Source organism: Rutidosis leptorrhynchoides, chromosome 9, assembly GCF_046630445.1.
Source record: "Rutidosis leptorrhynchoides isolate AG116_Rl617_1_P2 chromosome 9, CSIRO_AGI_Rlap_v1, whole genome shotgun sequence".
In the NCBI taxonomy this organism is placed as follows: Eukaryota; Viridiplantae; Streptophyta; class Magnoliopsida; order Asterales; family Asteraceae; genus Rutidosis; species Rutidosis leptorrhynchoides.
Window position 1 is genome coordinate 250,841,450 of NC_092341.1, and position 19,036 is coordinate 250,860,485.

Here is a 19,036-nt window from a genome sequence, read left to right on the forward strand (position 1 = left end):
ATGGGCGGGTAAAATAATTAAATCTTACCTGCGGGCACGGGTACGAGTAAAAATCTATACCCGCCGGCGGGTCGCGAGTATATACTACCCGTCGTGGGTAAAACCAGACCCGTGAATACATGAGACTTTTTTAAATTTACCCACGAATTAATACTTACAATTATTAAATTTAAAAGCTATTTTACTAGTATTTGAATAATGATTAAAAATGTAATATTATATACAAGAAAAAACTTAATTTTCACGTCATTATACATATAGCTTGTACATATAGTTTTATAATTAATCAAAGTATTTGGATTTTCTAATAAATAGTTGTATATTATTATTACCCGTGGGTTACCAGCGGATCACGGGTATCCGCGGGTCACGGGCATGGGCGAAAAGTTTTTATCCGTGGAGGGTAACGGGTCTCAACGTTCAAAAAAGAAACCCGATTGACGAGCCGCGGGTATATAGAACCCGTGCCCATTACCCGCGGGCGTCATCCCTGCTATAACGTGTGTATGTTAATTGGAAATCAGTGTTCCTTTGGTTGAGATAATAACACTTGTTACCCTCATCACAAAGATAAAATTCATAAGACGATAAATGCTTAAAATCTCGTGAGAAATTGAAAATGCGTGGCTCTCACCAAACGTCTTCTTTTTTTTCCCTCGGGAAGTATGTATGGATTCCACGTTCGTTGAGACTTCAAACCGACCATTCTTAACCCTTCTCTGTTTACTCTTTTAACATTTTTTAATAAAATATTTTATTTTAATTGCGATTGAATTGAATTGCTCATAGATTCTGTCGGATGTAAAAGTATTCTAAAAGTAATTTACAGAAGTAGTACCCAAAGTTTCTATTCCACTCCAATGGTCTCTTACACTATAGTATATAACAGTTTCATCAATGTACTTTCGATAATTTTATGACTATAATGTCATCTAAATTATGAGGTTAAAATTATATATTTTAATATCGTATTTTTCCTTTAACAGTATAGTATTATCTTTGTCTCATTGTAATTATCCTCTAACAAATTCTATAATGTATTTAAGGCAAATTAAGACAAATTTAACTGAATATAAACAAAGCTACGTAAAGTAACGAATTTTTTTTTTTTTTTTGTAACCTGGTTATCCAACATTTTTAACTGACTAATCACAGGGCGACTACCCGCTTTGCGAGCAGCCCAGAGTCATTGCAGGCGAACCTCCATGGCCATGAGGGAGAATAACTTTGTGGGTGCAAGAAATCTTATAGTAAAGTAACGAATTTAGTGATTATTAATCTTATAGTAATTAATAAATGGATAATATTTTTAGTAACCGACAAAATAATAAAATGAACGAAAGGGAATACATATGATATATATATATATATATATATATATATATATATATATATATATATATATATATATATATATATATATATATATACCAACCTTTATTTTCGAACGACTATTTCGACATCGAATACTCTCAGTTATCACCTACACACTCATTAGGAGGAATTTTTTCACACATCATCGCCGCATTGAGTACCCGGTGTGCTTTGGATTAAACCGAGTGGCTTAAGGCATACACATTTATTCACTGCAACTAAATCCTTGAAAAAACCTCTTCCCTGGATTCGAACATACGCCAACTAGGACTCAGATACAACTCAAAGCTTATATCAGTTAGCTTATATACCAAACTATATTACCATTATTTGATTAGCATAGCCAAATAGTCAATGCCTACGAGCTCAATTTTGTTTTTGACAAAATATGACTAAGAAAAATATGTTTTTATTATAGATCAGACCAAATGTGTATGTCAACTTAATTTGGTTTTTTATATTTTTAATACAATCTAAAATCAATAGCTAAACTAAGGATCAATGATGATTTCTACAATATAGAATTGTTCTTTAATGTATAGAATATTTATATTTATGAATAGATAGATAGATATATGTAATATTACATATTACTTAATACGGAGTATTGTTTATTTACTCCATATCATTTATTATATTCTCTGTAATTTTTTTATTTATTTTTTGACGAAAAAATGAGAAAATTTTTATGAACAAAAGGAGGTCATCAAAAAAATGAAACTCCTTGAAAGTACAAGTACAACGAATTACCGAGCTAAACATAACGAAACCCAACAAAAGCTCACGACAAAAACTGACAAAAACTAACGACTAAAACCAAAAACTGAAATGTCCCGTTCATATTGATTATAAACGTTCCATATTAATTGATTTCGTTGCGAGGTTTTGACCTCTATATGAGACGTTTTTCAAAGACTGCATTCATTTTTAAAACAACCATAACCTTTATTTTATCAATAAAGGTTTCAAAAGCATTACGTAGATTATCAAATAATGATAATCTACAATATACTGTTTACACACGACCATTACATAATGGTTTACAATATAAATATATTACATCGACATATGTTTCTTGAATGCAGTTTTTACACAATATCATACAAACATGGACTCCAAATCTTATCCTTATTTTAGTATGCAACAGCGGAAACTCTTAGTATTCACCTGAGAATAAACATGCTTTAAACGTCAACAAAAATGTTGGTGAGTTATAGGTTTAACCTATATATATCAAATCGTAACAATAGACCACATGATTTCATATTTCAATATACATCTCATACATAGAGATAAAAATCATTCATATGGAGAACACCTGGTAACCGACATTAACAAGATGCATATATAAGAATATCCCCATCATTCCGGGACACCCTTCGGATATGATATAAATTTCGAAGTACTAAAGCATCTGGTACTTTGGATGGGGTTTGTTAGGCCCAATAGATCTATCTTTAGGATTCGCGTCAATTAGGGTGTCTGTTCCCTAATTCTTAGATTACCAGACTTAATAAAAAGGGGCATATTCGATTTCGATAATTCAACCATAGAATGTAGTTTCACGTACTTGTGTCTATTTTGCAAATCATTTATAAAACCTGCATGTATTCTCATTCCAAAAATATTAGATTTTAAAAGTGGGACTATAACTCACTTTCACAGATTTTTACTTCGTCGGGAAGTAAGACTTGGCCACTGGTCGATTCACGAACCTATAACAAATATGTACATATATATCAAAGTATATTCAAAATATATTTACAACACTTTTAATACATTTTGATGTTTTAAGTTTATTAAGTCAGCTGTCCTCGTTAGTAACCTACAACTAGTTGTCCAACGTTAGATGTACAGAAAAAAATTGATATATGTTATCTTGAATCAATCCACGACCTAGTGTATACACGTCTTAGGCTAGATCACAACTCAAAGTATATATATTTTTGGAATCAACCTCAACCCTGTATAGCTAACTCCCACATTACTGCATATAGAGTGTCTATGGTTGTTCCAAATAATATATACACATGGGTCGATATGATATGTCAAAACATTTGCATATGTGTCTATGGTATCCCAAGATTACATAATATATTAGAACACATGTATAATACAATATAAGTTAGCTAGGATATGATTAATATAGATTTGTTACCAATTTTCACGTTGCTACAACAAGAAAAATTATCCAATCTTGTTTTACCCATAACTTCTTCATTTTAAATCCGTTTTGAGTGAATCAAATTGCTATGGTTTCATATTGAACTCTATTTTATGAATCTAAACAGAAAATGTATAGGTTTATAGTCAGAAATATAAGTTACAAGTCATTTTTGTAAAGGTAGTCATTTCAGTCGAAAGAACGACGTCTAGATAACCATTTTAGAAAACATACTTCCACTTTGAGTTTAACCATGATTTTTGGATATAGTTTCATGTTCATAAGAAAAATCATTTTCCCAGAAGAACAACTTTTAAATCAAAGTTTATCATAGTTTTTAATTAACTAACCCAAAACAGCCCGCGGTGTTACTACGACGGCGTATGTCCGATTTTACAGTGTTCTTCGTGTTTCCAGGTTTTAAATCATTAAGTTAGCATATCATATAGATATAGAACATGTGTTTAGTTGATTTTAAAAGTCAAGTTAGAAGGATTAACTTTTGTTTGTGAACAAGTTTAGAATTAACTAAACTATGTTTTAGTGATTTCAAGTTTAAACCTTCGAATAAGATAGCTTTATATGTATGAATCGAATGATGTTATGAACATCATTACTACCTCAAGTTTTCTGGATAAAGCTACTGGAAATGAGAAAAATGGATCTAGCTTCAAAGGATCCTTGGATGGCTTGAAAGTTCTTGAAGCAGAATCATGACACGAAAACAAGTTCAAGTAAGATTTTCACTCGAAATAAGATTGTTATAGTTATAGAAATTGAATCAAAGTTTGAATATGAGTATTACCTTGTATTAGAAAGATATCTTACTGTAAATAAGAAATATTTCTTGAGGTTGGATGATCACTCTACAAGATTGGAAGTAAGCTAGCAAACTTGGAAGTATTCTTGATTTTATGAAACTAGAACTTGTAGAATTTATGAAGAACACTTAGAACTTGAAGATAGAACTTGAGATAGATTAATTAGATGAAGAAAATTGAAGAATGAAAGTGTTTGTAGGTGTTTTTGGTCGTTGGTATATGGATTAGATATAAAGGATGTGTAATTTTGTTTACATGTAAATAAGTCATGAATGATTACTCATATTTTTGTAACGTAATTTTATGAGATATTTCATGCTAGTTGCCAAATGATGGTTCCCACATGTGTTAGGTGACTCACATGGGCTGCTAAGAGCTGATCATTGGAGTGTATATATCAATAGTACATACATCTAAAAGTTGTGTATTGTACGAGTACGAATACGGGTGCATACGAGTAGAATTGTTGATGAAACTGAACGAGGATGTAATTGTAAGCATTTTTTTTAAGTAGAAGTATTTTGATAAGTGTCTTGAAGTCTTTCAAAAGTGTATGAATACATATTAAAACACTAAATGTATATACATTTTAACTGAGTCGTTAAGTCACCGTTAGTCGTTACATGTAAGTGTTGTTTTGAAACCTTTAGGTTAACGATCTTGTTAAATGTTGTTAACCCATTGTTTATTAAATCAAATGAGATGTTAAATTATTACATTATCATGATATCATGATGTATTAATATATCTTAATATGATATATATACATTAAATGTCGTTACAACGATAATCGTTACATATATGTCTCGTTTCAAAATCATTAAGTTAGTAGTCTTTTTTTACCTATGTAGTTAATTGTTAATATACTTAATGATATGTTTACTTATCATAATATCATGTTAACTATATATATATATATCCATATATATGTCATCATATAGTTTTTACAAGTTTTAACGTTCGTGAATCGCCGGTCAACTTGGGTGGTCATTTGTCTATATGAAACCTATTTCAATTAATCAAGTCTTAACAAGTTTGATTGCTTAACATGTTAGAAACATTTAATCATGTAAATATCAATTTCATTTATTATATAAAAACATGAAAAAGTTCGGGTCACTACAAAAACAAGCAACGAACCAAGAAGGAATCCAATCTACAAGTCGAAACGAGAGATTAATAACCATCTAAAAACATATCACAACAACCAGACCTAAACCTAAACAACCTACTAATCTCGGCCTCAAATATCCTTTATAAAGACACTGAATTGTTTTATCTCGGCCTCAAATAATCTCTGTAATATTTATCATATATAATTAACAAATAATAAATAAATAATATATATAAAAATATACTTTGGATCTTGAACTGTTAATCCCCACCTAGTTTATAGGTTTCTTCAACCATGATTTGTATTCTATCGTACTTTAGAAGAAGTAACTTGTCCAAGATATTATTTTTCTAGTCAAAGTTTGGCAGTACCTTTAAATGGTAATAATTAAAAATCATTATAAAGTTTCGGTATATACAGTATATCTTATTTATTTATCTGTAATTTCATGATTTCATCGAGGGTTAAAGTCAAAAATAGGCTACAAATTTACACAAATGTACCGATGTCGCCCACAAACTCATTTCCGCCCTACTGTCGCCTACAAACTTTCAAAAAGTGTACCGATGTAAACAAAAACTTTCAAAAAGTGTACCAATGTAAACAAAAATGACTTGCTACCAGCTAAACTGGTTAAAATCAACACGTGTCGTTCGTGAATTGGATCTTAATTCTTAAAAAAAAAAATATCAGGTCAAAATTAGTATGTAACAGGTCAAAACTATAAAATGTTGATATTAGCACATTTTTTGAAAGTTTGTAGACGACGGTAGGACAGAAATGAGTTTGTGGGCGACATCGGTACATTTGTGCTAGTTTGTAGCCTATTTTTAGCTTTAACCCTTTATCAATATGATATGATATTAAGCAAAAGACCATAAAATGATCTATTTATAGTTTTCTTGGATTCTATTTAAATACATAGACATAGACTTAGACTATACTATATATATATATAATATAACTATAATTATAAATAAAATACAATGGGTGTGTGGTCCACAGATATTCATCTTTGTGGCACTCTTTTCCAAAGGGTCCTCTTGAAGGGTGAGTCATAGGACCACAAAAGTCATCATTCTTTTACCAACAAATCTATCTACATGTGATCATTGAAAAAAAAAAATCACATTTGGTATACGGTAAAACCTCTATAATTTAATACTCGACAAATTAATAACCTCGATAAAATTAATAATTTATCCGGTCCCAACTTGGGACCAGTACAAATTTGAACCTCAATCGATAAAATAATAAGATAATAATTTTTTTAAAATCCCAATGTAAATATATTGGTCCCAACGAAACTATAAATTAATAATTACTATTTTATTTCTAAAATCACAATACACATTGAACTTCACAAGTTCATTAATGTGTATATGTACATAAATGAGAATTTTGAAGGTTATTGTTTGTGTTTTATTCAAATAGGTAAAGTGAACGGACATGATAATTTTTAATGACGATACATTAATTTGAGACGTGCTCACAAATATAAGCCAATTCTTTAAATTGATAATTTATTAATTTATCGATATAATAATATCTCGCTATATTAATAAAATATCTCGGTCCCAACATTATTAATTTATAGAGGTTTTACTGTAACATACAAGTCATTACGAAGAATTACGTACAATAAAAAAATTTACGATCTATACAAATTTGGAAAGTGGAATGATATTTAAGAGGAGATTTCAGAAGTGATGCTGATTGATAGTATTGTGTTTGATACCTATTTTAAGATTAACCAAATCCTGGCATAAGTGAGTTGGCTTAATTTGGTATTGACGAGTTTAAAGATAATGACACATTTGAGAAGGGGTTCATTTGACATGGCAGGACAAAGACGTGGTAGAAGGATTAAATAGCTACATCTTAATCTCACTCCCTCCTTCCCATAACTATTGTTCGCTATTCCTTATTTAAATTTCTTAAATTAATTGTTTATTTTTATAAATGGTAAAAAATAATGTGATAAAGTTTTCTTGTACTCATACTTTATATATGTAAGACAAAATAATAGGTTAAAGTAAAGGATAAAACTTGAAAGTTAACAGAAAAATACATGTGTCAGGTACATTTTCTTAAACTGTGTATTTTTTGTCTGGAGACAATAAATATGAGACGGATGGAGTATTATTATTATTATTTTATTATATATACTAAATAGCATTAGCACCTATCTTTTGGTGGTTTGGGTGAAGTGAACGACACCAAACTTCAAGTGTATAAAATGTAACTTTACATTTATTTTGAGGTTATAAGGAGTAACTTTTAGAGATATGAAAGGTAAGTTTTGATTACTATTACTATTAGTACTATTACTTTACTATTACTATTACTATATTACTATATTATTACTATATTATTACTATTACTATTATTACTTTACTATATATAGTAAATAAATGTCACATACCTCTTGGTCGTTGTTTGACTGAAGTGAACAACACCAAACTTCAAGTCTAAAAATGTAATTTTGCATTAGTTTGGAGGGTATAAAGCAACTTTTAGGGATATGAAAGGTAAGTCTTAATTTACTTGAGAGGTGTAAAGAGTAATTTGAAGGAGTAAAAAATGTAAACTTTACATTTATTAAAACACTATTAAACAAAACTTACCAAAATTTTTGACGAGATTTATCTTTTTGTTCCCTCCGAGTTATGTTTTCCCGTCATCACCGTTAAACTCGAAATAATTTTACGAACTAAACGCGACGAATTATATTCAAAATGGAGCTTCCAAGCATTACCAATGAAACTTAATTTTTGAGCAATAAACATGAAAGTGATTTAAATTTACAGTTTGTGTCCCTAGATTTTTTTTTAACATACAAATATAATTATCATAATATTAAATGTACATGATCATCCATGTACCTTTATCTTGATGAAATGACTACAAAACAGTTAAGTGAATTATATGCGTAATCGAATTACCAAAGCGATGTATATACAGTTTACACAACGTATCTTCATTAGAACCATTACATATGTATATACAGTTTACACAACCTATCTTCATTAGAACCATTACAATAAAACAAACAGATGTTGACCGCCGCAACGCGCGACCCGATACATCTCTAGTTAGGTTCTATTGAAGCTTAATATTGTTGACTAACGAATATGAACGGAGGTCACACGTTACTGCGTGTTAGGGCCATCACGTTAATTTTAAAGGTTTGTTCCATAAGAAAAAAGGCTTGACCTCCTTTGATAAACTTGAGCCAACTTGGCCACACTTCCAAATTAACCATCGGCCTTTACTACCTCCACTTTGCTTTTTATATTTAGCCCACTTTCATTTGCACAAAATCAAACCCATTTACTAATTCTATAAAATAATTATAGAGCCCAATATTTACAAGCCCAATAGTTGTCAGCCCAATCGCAACGGTTAAAAAAATATAATATTTTTAAAACTTTATATAAATATAAATAAGATTTAGAATAGAATAGAAGAATTTTTTTTTTCCCAATGTTGATTTCAGCCCGCTTTCTCACATTCCTTTTTTCCCCCTAATTTTTAGTTTCACTCTTCATTCTCGCTCGATTCAAATCAACAATCGCCGTTTGTAACAAATACAATACAGGTAATGTGTACGTGTCGACTCCATGATTATTAATAATTGTTTTGTATGCATGTATTCACATAGGGTTTTGTCACAGATCTTTCTCTGGTTGATTGATTCACATAATAGGTTTTAGTTAGAAATAAAAGGGTTAGGGTTTCATTAGTTTAAACATTTAGTGTAATGATATATATACAATAGTAACTGGAGTTTTAGGAATATATATACTTTATAAGCGAAAATAGTAAGTTAAATTGTCACTACATTTGTAAAAGTTTATCTAATTTTTTATTTTTGTTTGTGTTTATTACGGAAACCAGGCATGGATCAAAAACCACAAGGTGCACAAACTGATCATAGTGTTGGATCCATGGGCGATAAGTTATGGTGCTCAGACGAATGTTCGACTCCGGTTAAAGAACAACTGCATAGTGATCATGGAATGAAGCACCAGCAGCTAGATTTTATCATTGTGAATCCAACACCAGACAAGACTGATAAATTGAGGTGGTCCATTAAGGGACCTGTTCAACTACCAGAGAGGTAAATTTACTTGTTTGATCTATTTGATTATAAATGATGAAACATAATAATTTTAAAATTGTCCATAGATAAATAAACCACGGATCGAAATTGTCAGCCACATTTAATCTAACCTTATTAATCTGAGTGTATTTTATGATAATTACACTCAGATGCGGAGAAGGGGATGCATGTGGATGTTTTGCCACCCTAAACTCTTCAAATATGCCTATTATAGTGTATTAAAATTGTAAATTAATGGCCAAAATCCCCTAATTATAGATTTCAACATCTCCTAATTTTTATATTGATAGTTACTTTTCGAGTTCCCCTCTGAGTCTACACTTTGTGTTTTTTGTTTCATACAGATACAATCTTCTTTCATATCTTTCAGTGAGGATACTCAACATGCATCAACACCTTCCTAATGTTCGAAATATTTCCAGACAAGTTGAATTTCTCACCGGGGGAAGGTAAATAATATTGGGCTCGTTTTCTTGTGTTTGTCTATGCATGCTCAACGTTGAGCATGCGCACACGCGCGCGCACACACATATTCTTATTGTAATCTATAATAGAAAGGATAGGATAGGATCTAACAAGAGAGATACTAGGCTGAAGTGAAGTTTTCAAGTCTATATTTTTTTTTACCAAAATTTGCACCCGTCATTAAATGGATAATATTCTATATATTATGGTTGTTTTTTTAGGAAGTTTTCGTACAGAGATCTTGCACAGATGAAGTTCATTCTCTCCGATGTTGTTCAGCTTGATAGGGTCATGGCATACGACGACAAGACTCATTGTATGGAGCCAGACATAAAAGTTACATTGCTTCTTGATGTCGTTGAAGGTCACCCTGAACACACTCCGTATTTAGCGCTTTCTCGTCTATTTGACTCCAGGCTCATAAAGTTTGTTAATAAACATTCAGAGGTACAGTAATTTCTTACTTGTATTACCCAACCCACTTCTAAAATCTATTACTTTTATTATTATATAATATATATATAATCATTAGAGATCGATCAAGTTGGGTTAATTAATTATTAGACGATCTTGTCACTCTGTCAACAAATAAGATACAATTGCCCGACCCGCCTATTTTTTACATATTAAAGCATGTTTGCATATTTATTTTGCTTACATGATGTCATTATTACTGAAATAAATAAATAGGATTCTGATGTGCCTGAGGCTGAGCTTCCGCACCCGTTTAACCGGAAAACAGAGGAGTCTGCAAATGTTTTTGTGCCTTATGTGGTTTCGTCTATGAAAACAGTAACACGTGTTGTTAATAATGAAGCTGAGTTTATTAGAGCGTCCCATTTCCTATCACCTGTAGGACTAATGTGCAAGGTACAACATATAACTATATGACCAACATCATTTGAGCCTTCGGGGTCACACACATATACACCGAGACGTCAAATAAAATATATATATGATGTATATATATTACTCAAGTAACAAAATAGTAAATCGAAATTAATTCATTTACTATTCATATGAATAGTAAATAAATCGAAATTAATTAATTTACTATTCACATGAAAGCGACATGATAGAAATTATTAATTATAAGTTACATAACATACCCCTGAAGTATTTGAGAAATACAACTTTATGATATATAATATCTTATTTTGGATTCTTTCAAAAAGAAAAAAATTCACGGAGTAATATAAGGTTCACTGGTATTTCTAAAAGGTAATATATATTACTCTCTTTTGCAAGTGTGAATTAGATTATTAAATTTTTTGGTCGATACATATAGAAAGAGAGAAAGTAAGAAATGAAATAACAATGTTTCATACAGAGTATTATTTTGGGTTCATAATATTAATCAAATGTTGATTAATTATTACTTGGGTTTGGACTAGCATCCATTGACGTTGTTTGAAGTGTAGTGTGGACTATCCTAAGAGACGGTCATATTTTTGATCGTAGGTTTCTCTCCTTCAATCAGTTTCTTCAAGAAAAGTTTCTCTCCTTCAATCAGTTTCTTCAAGAAAGGTATATCGTTTACTCACTTTGTGAATTACATATTTTGACAATTATTAGTGGTGTAACTGGATCTTTGGAATCGTTAATCATGTGCATGTTTCATTAAATAAGTGAAAATTTAATCTTGTTAAATTTTGTTCATAAAATAATAAAAGATTATTATTTTAACTATCCGCTGCGTTAATCTGTTTTGGTAAAAGTACACACGATTTTTCATCAGTGGTATCCGAGCCGCTTTTACACCATCTTAATTGTCGTGTGACTATTCTTTAGATTTAGCTTTGTGGTATATTGGTGAAAGTCGAAACCTTTTTGGTTTTTAAAGTCAACTCGGTTGATCTAGACTTAACCTCATGACGCACAAATATGATTGAAAGAATATCACTATTTTAAATTGTAGATTTAATTGTTATGGCTTGAATATTTATTATAATTGTTGATTGTTTTATTCCATGGTTATACACATGCATTGTAACCATGGACAAGCCATATTTAAGTTTTAATAATGTAGTTATTAAAATTGTGATTGCACACATAGCCCATAATGCCCCGACCTATGTATGATTGTTGTGATTGTTGATTACGGCAATATTATGTCATGTTGATTATTTATTAGGAAGGCCATTTTGAAGCCAAAGTTGTATTATATTTATTTTTCATTTTCATAGTATTGTATTTAAGTTTATTTCAATTTGTAAAAGTACTAGTTTAGTTGTATTTTCAAATTTAAATAAATGTAACAAGATGAAGATTGAAGATAAAATACAACATGCTTTTGGCTTAGAAGATGGCGAACAGGTCAAGTTGACAACAATGGCGTTTGTCAAGTTTTCACTTGATTCTTGAATCAAGTGGGAGCTACGATATTACCCTTAGTTTGACCTCTTGATCCCATGTCGGCTCATGGGATCAAGCATAGGATTTTTGGGCTAGGCTATGTGTGTGTGATGCATGGTATGGTTGTGTTTTATTTTTACGCATTTATATTTAATTGTTGATTATAATATATGCTAAATGTTTTTGATGAAAACATCAAATAAAACTAGTAACGAGTTTCAAAGGTTAAAATTGATGATTTTAAAAAGTTAAACTCTAACGAGTTTAAAGTTAAATTTTTTTTTTTTTTTGAAACTCAAATAATATATATGAGCGACACCTTTTAAAAATGTTTTAAAATGATACACAGTGTGTATTTGTTATTTTTTTTTATATAAAATAAAATAACAAACTTGACACATAAACACGATCGACATATATAAAATTGGTTAAAATGTTTTTTTAACAAATTGTAGCGAATCTTGTGTGCATGTATTATTCGTTAACACAAACTTTTTTAAAATACCCGTCAAATTTAAGTCATGCCATCCAATGAGCTTGCAAACACTCCTCGTTATTTTTTGATTACGGTGAGACCTAATCGAATTATAGCCACGAGGTGGATTTTCAGTTACGAGTGAGACTAGGCTGAATTTCCACTGTTTTCAAATTGGACGACTTAATCGTATTCACGGTGAGACCTGAGTTCGAGGCAAGGATGGGACAAACATGCCAATAGATAATAGTGGTTTGTTAGACTACACATATCTCAAGGTCCCATAAAGATCTAAGAGTTGCATCTGTGATGCAATTGGTACTCGCTACCTACCAGTAGACTCTATAACTGCTAGCTGATCAACAGATGTAGTTATGGAACCTCTATGTGGATCTTAGGCTTTCGTAAATTAATTGTTTTTAAATATATTAAAACTTGGGTAATTAATTTATTAAAGTACAATATCGAAAATACTAAAATTAAATCTTGTTCTCTTGTAGATGTCAAACAATCAAAACGTAAACCAAATCAACCTCCGTTCTTTGTTGGAGAAGGAAAAACTCAATGGTTCAAACTTCCTCGATTGGCACCGCAACTTGAGAATTGTTCTCAAATTTGAAGGAAAGTTGAACAAAATTGAAGAACCCTTACCCGAAGCTCCTCCTGAGACAGCTACTGCTGCTCAAAAGAATGCTTCTCAGAAGTTGTTTGATGAGCAAAAGAAGATAGCTTTAATCATGCTTGCTAGTATGACTTCTGACCTCCAAAAGGAAATGGAAGATCGTACAGCATATGATATGATGACTGAGCTGAAAAATATGTTTCAGAAACAGGCTAGTCAAGAGTTATATGAAACTTATAAGCTTCTTCAAACATGCAAAATGGAGGAGGGTCAATCAGTGAGCTCTCATGTCTTAAAAATGAAAAGCTACATTGACCGATTGGAAAAACTTGGAACTACCTTGCCGCCTAACTTGGCCGTGAACACGGTTTTGGTTTCACTACCAAAATCGTATCACCAATTTGTGATGAATTACAATATGCAAGGTTGGGAGAAATCTCTGGCATAGGTGCACTCGATGCTCAAAACTGCTGAACACGATATTCCATATAAGGTTTCCAATCCAGGTGTCCTTATGATTAGGGAAGGTAGAGTGAAAAAGAATAAGCCGAAAACTTGGAGAAAAGGAAAAGGCAAGTCAATTGCTAAGAAAAAGATTCCACCACCTCCCAAGAAAGAAAACCCAGCGAAAGACGCCGAATGTTTCCACTGTGGAAAGGTTGGCCACTGGAGGATGAACTGTCCTTCCTACCTATCTGAGTTGAGAAAAGGCAAAGCTGGCCAGACTAGCAAATCAGGTATATTTCATATACAGTTATATACTTTTTCTAGTGATTCCTGAATTTTTGATACTGGTTGTGGTACTCACATCTGTAACAATATGCAGGGAATGAGAAGAAGTAAGAGACTGAAGAAAGACACACTAGACTTAAGAGTGGGCAATGGGGCTCGAGCTGCTGTTGAAGCTATTGGCACCTATGAGCTTACTTTACCTAGTGGTCTTATTGTTTTATTGGAACAATGTCATTATGCTCCTAGTATTACGAGCAATGTAATTTCAGTTTCTCTTTTGAAAAATGTTGGTTTTGAACTTACATTTACGCACTTTGGTATTTCAGTTTCTAAGAATAATGTATTTTATTTTAATGCTATTCCACGTGATGGTATTTTTAAAATTGATATGCATGGTGTAATTTCAAATAATAATTCTGTATATACATGTACTGCCAAACGAGTCAAGAAAGACTTGAATAACACCTATCTATGGCATTGTCGTCTTGGTCATATAAACAAACAACGCATTTCAAAACTCCAATCTGATGGGATTTTGGAATCAACTGGCTCTGAGTCATTTGATGTATGCGAGTCATGTTTATGTGGAAAAATGACAAAGGCTCCTTTTTCCGGTTTAGGTGAAAGAGCTAAAGATCTTTTAGGACTAATACATACTGATGTATGTGGCCCTTTTAGAACTATGTCTAGAAATGGTGAAATATACTTCGTTACATTTACTGATGATTATAGTAGATATGGTTATGTTTACTTGCTGAAACATAAACATGAAGTTTTTGAAACGTTCAAAATCTTCCAAAATGAAGTAGAGAATCAACTTGGAAAGACCATTAAAGCCCTTCGTTCTGATCGGGGAGGGGAATATATGAGTCAAGAGTTTTTGGACCACCTGAAGAATTGTGGGATTGTCTCACAATTCACTCCACCTAATACACCACAGCACAATGGTGTGTCAGAGCGGAGGAATCGAACTTTACTTGATATGGTTCAATCTATGATGAGTCTAACTACTCTACCGATGTCTTTTTGGGGTTATGCATTAGAGTCTGCTGCACGCATACTCAATATGGTTCCAACCAAGAAGGTAGATAAGACACCATATGAGTTATGGCATGGAAAGAGTCCTAAGTTGTCTTATTTGAAAGTCTGGGGTTGTGAAGCGTATGTGAAACGTGACACTTCAAACAAGTTAGAACCCAGAGGTATCAAATGTCACTTTGTGGGATACCCAAAGGAAACAATGGGTTACTACTTTTACTACCAAGCTGAAAACAAAGTGTTTACTGCTCGGTTTACTGAATTCTTTAAAAGAGATCTTCTCTTACAAGAAGTCAGTGGGAGTAAAGTAGATCTTGAGGAAATTCAAGATCACAAAGTAACATACCTTCTGAAGGCACTAGCCAACCGCACGTTGAAGCTGGACACACTGTTGGTGAGCCAGAACGTGTTGTACCTATACTTCGTAGATCTAGTAGAACTCTTCATCAACTTGAGAGGTTAAATCTTCTGATTAATTCAGATGTACCTCATCTAGGGGATTATGATGAACCCTCTAGCTATGATGAAGCCATGTCAGATCCACAATCTGACAAATGGGGAGATGCTATGAAGGCAGAGATGCAGTCCATGAAAGATAATCAAGTATGGGACTTGATTGATCTTCCACCCAATTGCAAGACAGTGGGCAGTAAATGGGTCTTTAAGAATAAGGCTGACATGGACGGTAATGTAAACACTTTTAAGGCTCGATTGGTGGCAAAAGGTTATACTCAAACTCAAGGAATTGATTATGAGGAAACTTATTCACCAGTCGCGAGCATTAAATCAATTAGGATACTTATTGCCATAGCTGCTTTTCATGATTATGAAATATGGCAAATGGATGTCAAAACTGCTTTCCTAAATGGCGACCTAAGCGAGGACGTATATATGGTTCAGCCGGAAGGGTTTGTGAATCCTAAGTATCCTACTAAAGTATGCAAGCTTCTAAAATCTATTTACGGATTAAAGCAAGCATCCAGGAGCTGGAATCTTAAGTTTGATCAGAAAATCAAAGAGTTTGATTTTTCTCAAAACCAAGATGAGCCCTGTGTTTACATTAGAGCTAGTGGGAGCAAAGTTATCTTCTTGATCTTGTATGTTGATGACATACTACTTATTGGAAATGACATTCCAACTTTGCAAGATGTCAAATCTTGGCTTGGAAAATGTTTTGCCATGAAAGATCTTGGAGAAGCTAAGTATATTCTTGGAATCGGGATCTATAGAAATAGATCCAAAAGGCTTATTGGTTTGAGTCAAAGTACATACATTGAAAAAATCTTGAGAAGATTTAACATGCAAAACTCCAAGCGCGGAGCATTGCCCATGCAAAAGAGCATAACCTTGAGCAAGTCTCAAAGTCCTATCACACCTGATGAGATAAGACGAATGAAATATGTTCTGTATGCTTCGGCTATAGGATCCATTATGTATGCCATGTTATGTACTAGACCTGATGTCTCGTTAGCTTTGAGTTTTACGAGTCGTTATCAACAGAATCCAGGTGAAGAACATTGGATTGCTGTTAAGAGCATTCTTAAATATTTGCGGAGAACTAAAGATATGTTCTTGGTTTACGGTGGTTTGGAAGAAGAGTTGAGTATTAGATGTTATACAGATGCTAGTTTCCAAACTGATCGAGATGATTCTCGATCCCAGTCAGGGTATGTCTTTGTCATGAATGGCGGGGCAGTTGATTGGAGAAGCTCAAAGCAGAGCACAGTTGCACAGCCTACAACGGAAACAGAATACATTGCTGCCTCAGAAGCTGCTCAAGAAGCTGTCTGGATAAGGAAGTTTATTGCTGAACTCGGAGTAGTTCCCAGCATTGAATCCCCTATGGAAATGTACTGTGATAATTCAAGTGCTATTATACTTGCGAAAGAATCACGTGTACGTAAAGGTAGCAGACACATTCTTCGAAAGTTTGACTACATTCAAAAAGTCGTTGAGAGGAATGATATTAGTATTCTTAAGGTTCATACAGATGATAATGTGGCTGACCCGTTCACGAAGCCCATGACACACAACAAGCATGATGATCATGCTAGTAGTATTGGACTTCGTTATGCTGCTGATATTTTTAATTTGTAATTTAGTATTTGGATATTTTTGGAACATTAAACAGTTTTATCATAATGAATTGATATATTGATGGTATGATCGTTTTCATATATATCATTGTGTTCTATATTAGCATGTTTAATCCATGAGTAATTGTTGATTATTCAAAATCTCCATAATCAATCATGTTATGGGAATAACATGAATTAAGATTAATATGAAGTTTTGGTTATATTTATTGATGATAAATAGTTAACTTGTTGAGACCAAATTTCATATGTATTCATTGATGATGAATATTGGAATGACCCAACCATGAGATGTCACTACATGGATCGTAGTCAGTAGTGAATCTTTTAGTAATTATGTCTTTGTGTCCTTAGACTTGAGATGCACGCCCATCTTGATGAGTGTAGCATTGTACTTTGATATGGTTAAACGCTGTCCTGAATAAGGCTGTTATAAAGGCTATTATTGGGTATAATGTAAAGCTCGTGATAGACACGTGTATGCAATATAGGATTTGTTCCTCCGAAATGTTTGGAGTTAGATACTTTTGAGCTCCTCGATGAATGAATAAGATATTTGTGTGGCCGTACCCAGATGTAATTAAGATGATACTTAATTAATTTGGTGATCTAATTCAGTTCTAAGATCGAGAAACAAAATTGTTAAACAAATGAGAATGACCGATGATCCATATCTCAAGTTTAACTAAAGTTATCTGAAACAAAAGGACGAATGACATTTAACACTTACCATAAACAGTTTCGAGAAACTACCCTCACATGAATTTGGGGACAATGACGTGTTGCTAGACGCTTACCATTGTTTGTATAGTTACTTGATGTTGTGCCATGCACAAGTGGGAGTCTGTAGGATTAATGTGCAAGGTACAACATATAACTATATGGCCAACATCATTTGAGCCTTCGGGGTCACACACATATACACCGAGACGTCAAATAAAATATATATATGATGTATATATATTACTCAAGAAACAAAATAGTAAATCGAAATTAATTCATTTACTATTTATATGAATAGTAAATAAATCGAAATTAATTAATTTACTATTCACATGAAAGTGACATGATAGAAATTATTAATTATAAGTTATATAACATACCCCTGAAGTATTTGAGAAATACAACTTTATGATATTACATAAATCGAATACAATATCCTATTTTGGATTCTTTCAAAAAGAAAAAAATTCACGGAGTAATATAAGGTTCACGGGTGTTTCTAAAAGGTAATATATATTACTCTCTTTTGCAAGTGTGAATTTGCAAGTGTGAATTAGATTATTAAATTTTTTGGTCGATACATATAGAAAGAGAGAAAGTAAGAAATGAAATAACAATGTTTCATACGGAGTATTATTTTGGGTTCATAATATTAATCAAATGTTGATTAATTATTACTTGGGTTTGGACTAGCATCCATTGACGTTGTTTGAAGTGTAGTGTGGACTATCCTAAGAGACGGTCATATTTTTGATCGTAGGTTTCTCTCCTTCAATCAGTTTCTTCAAGAAAAGTTTCTCTCCTTCAATCAGTTTCTTCAAGAAAGGTATATCGTTTACTCACTTTGTGAATTACATATTTTGACAATTATTAGTGGTTTAACTGGATCTTTGGAATCGTTAATCATGTGCATGTTTCATTAAATAAGTGA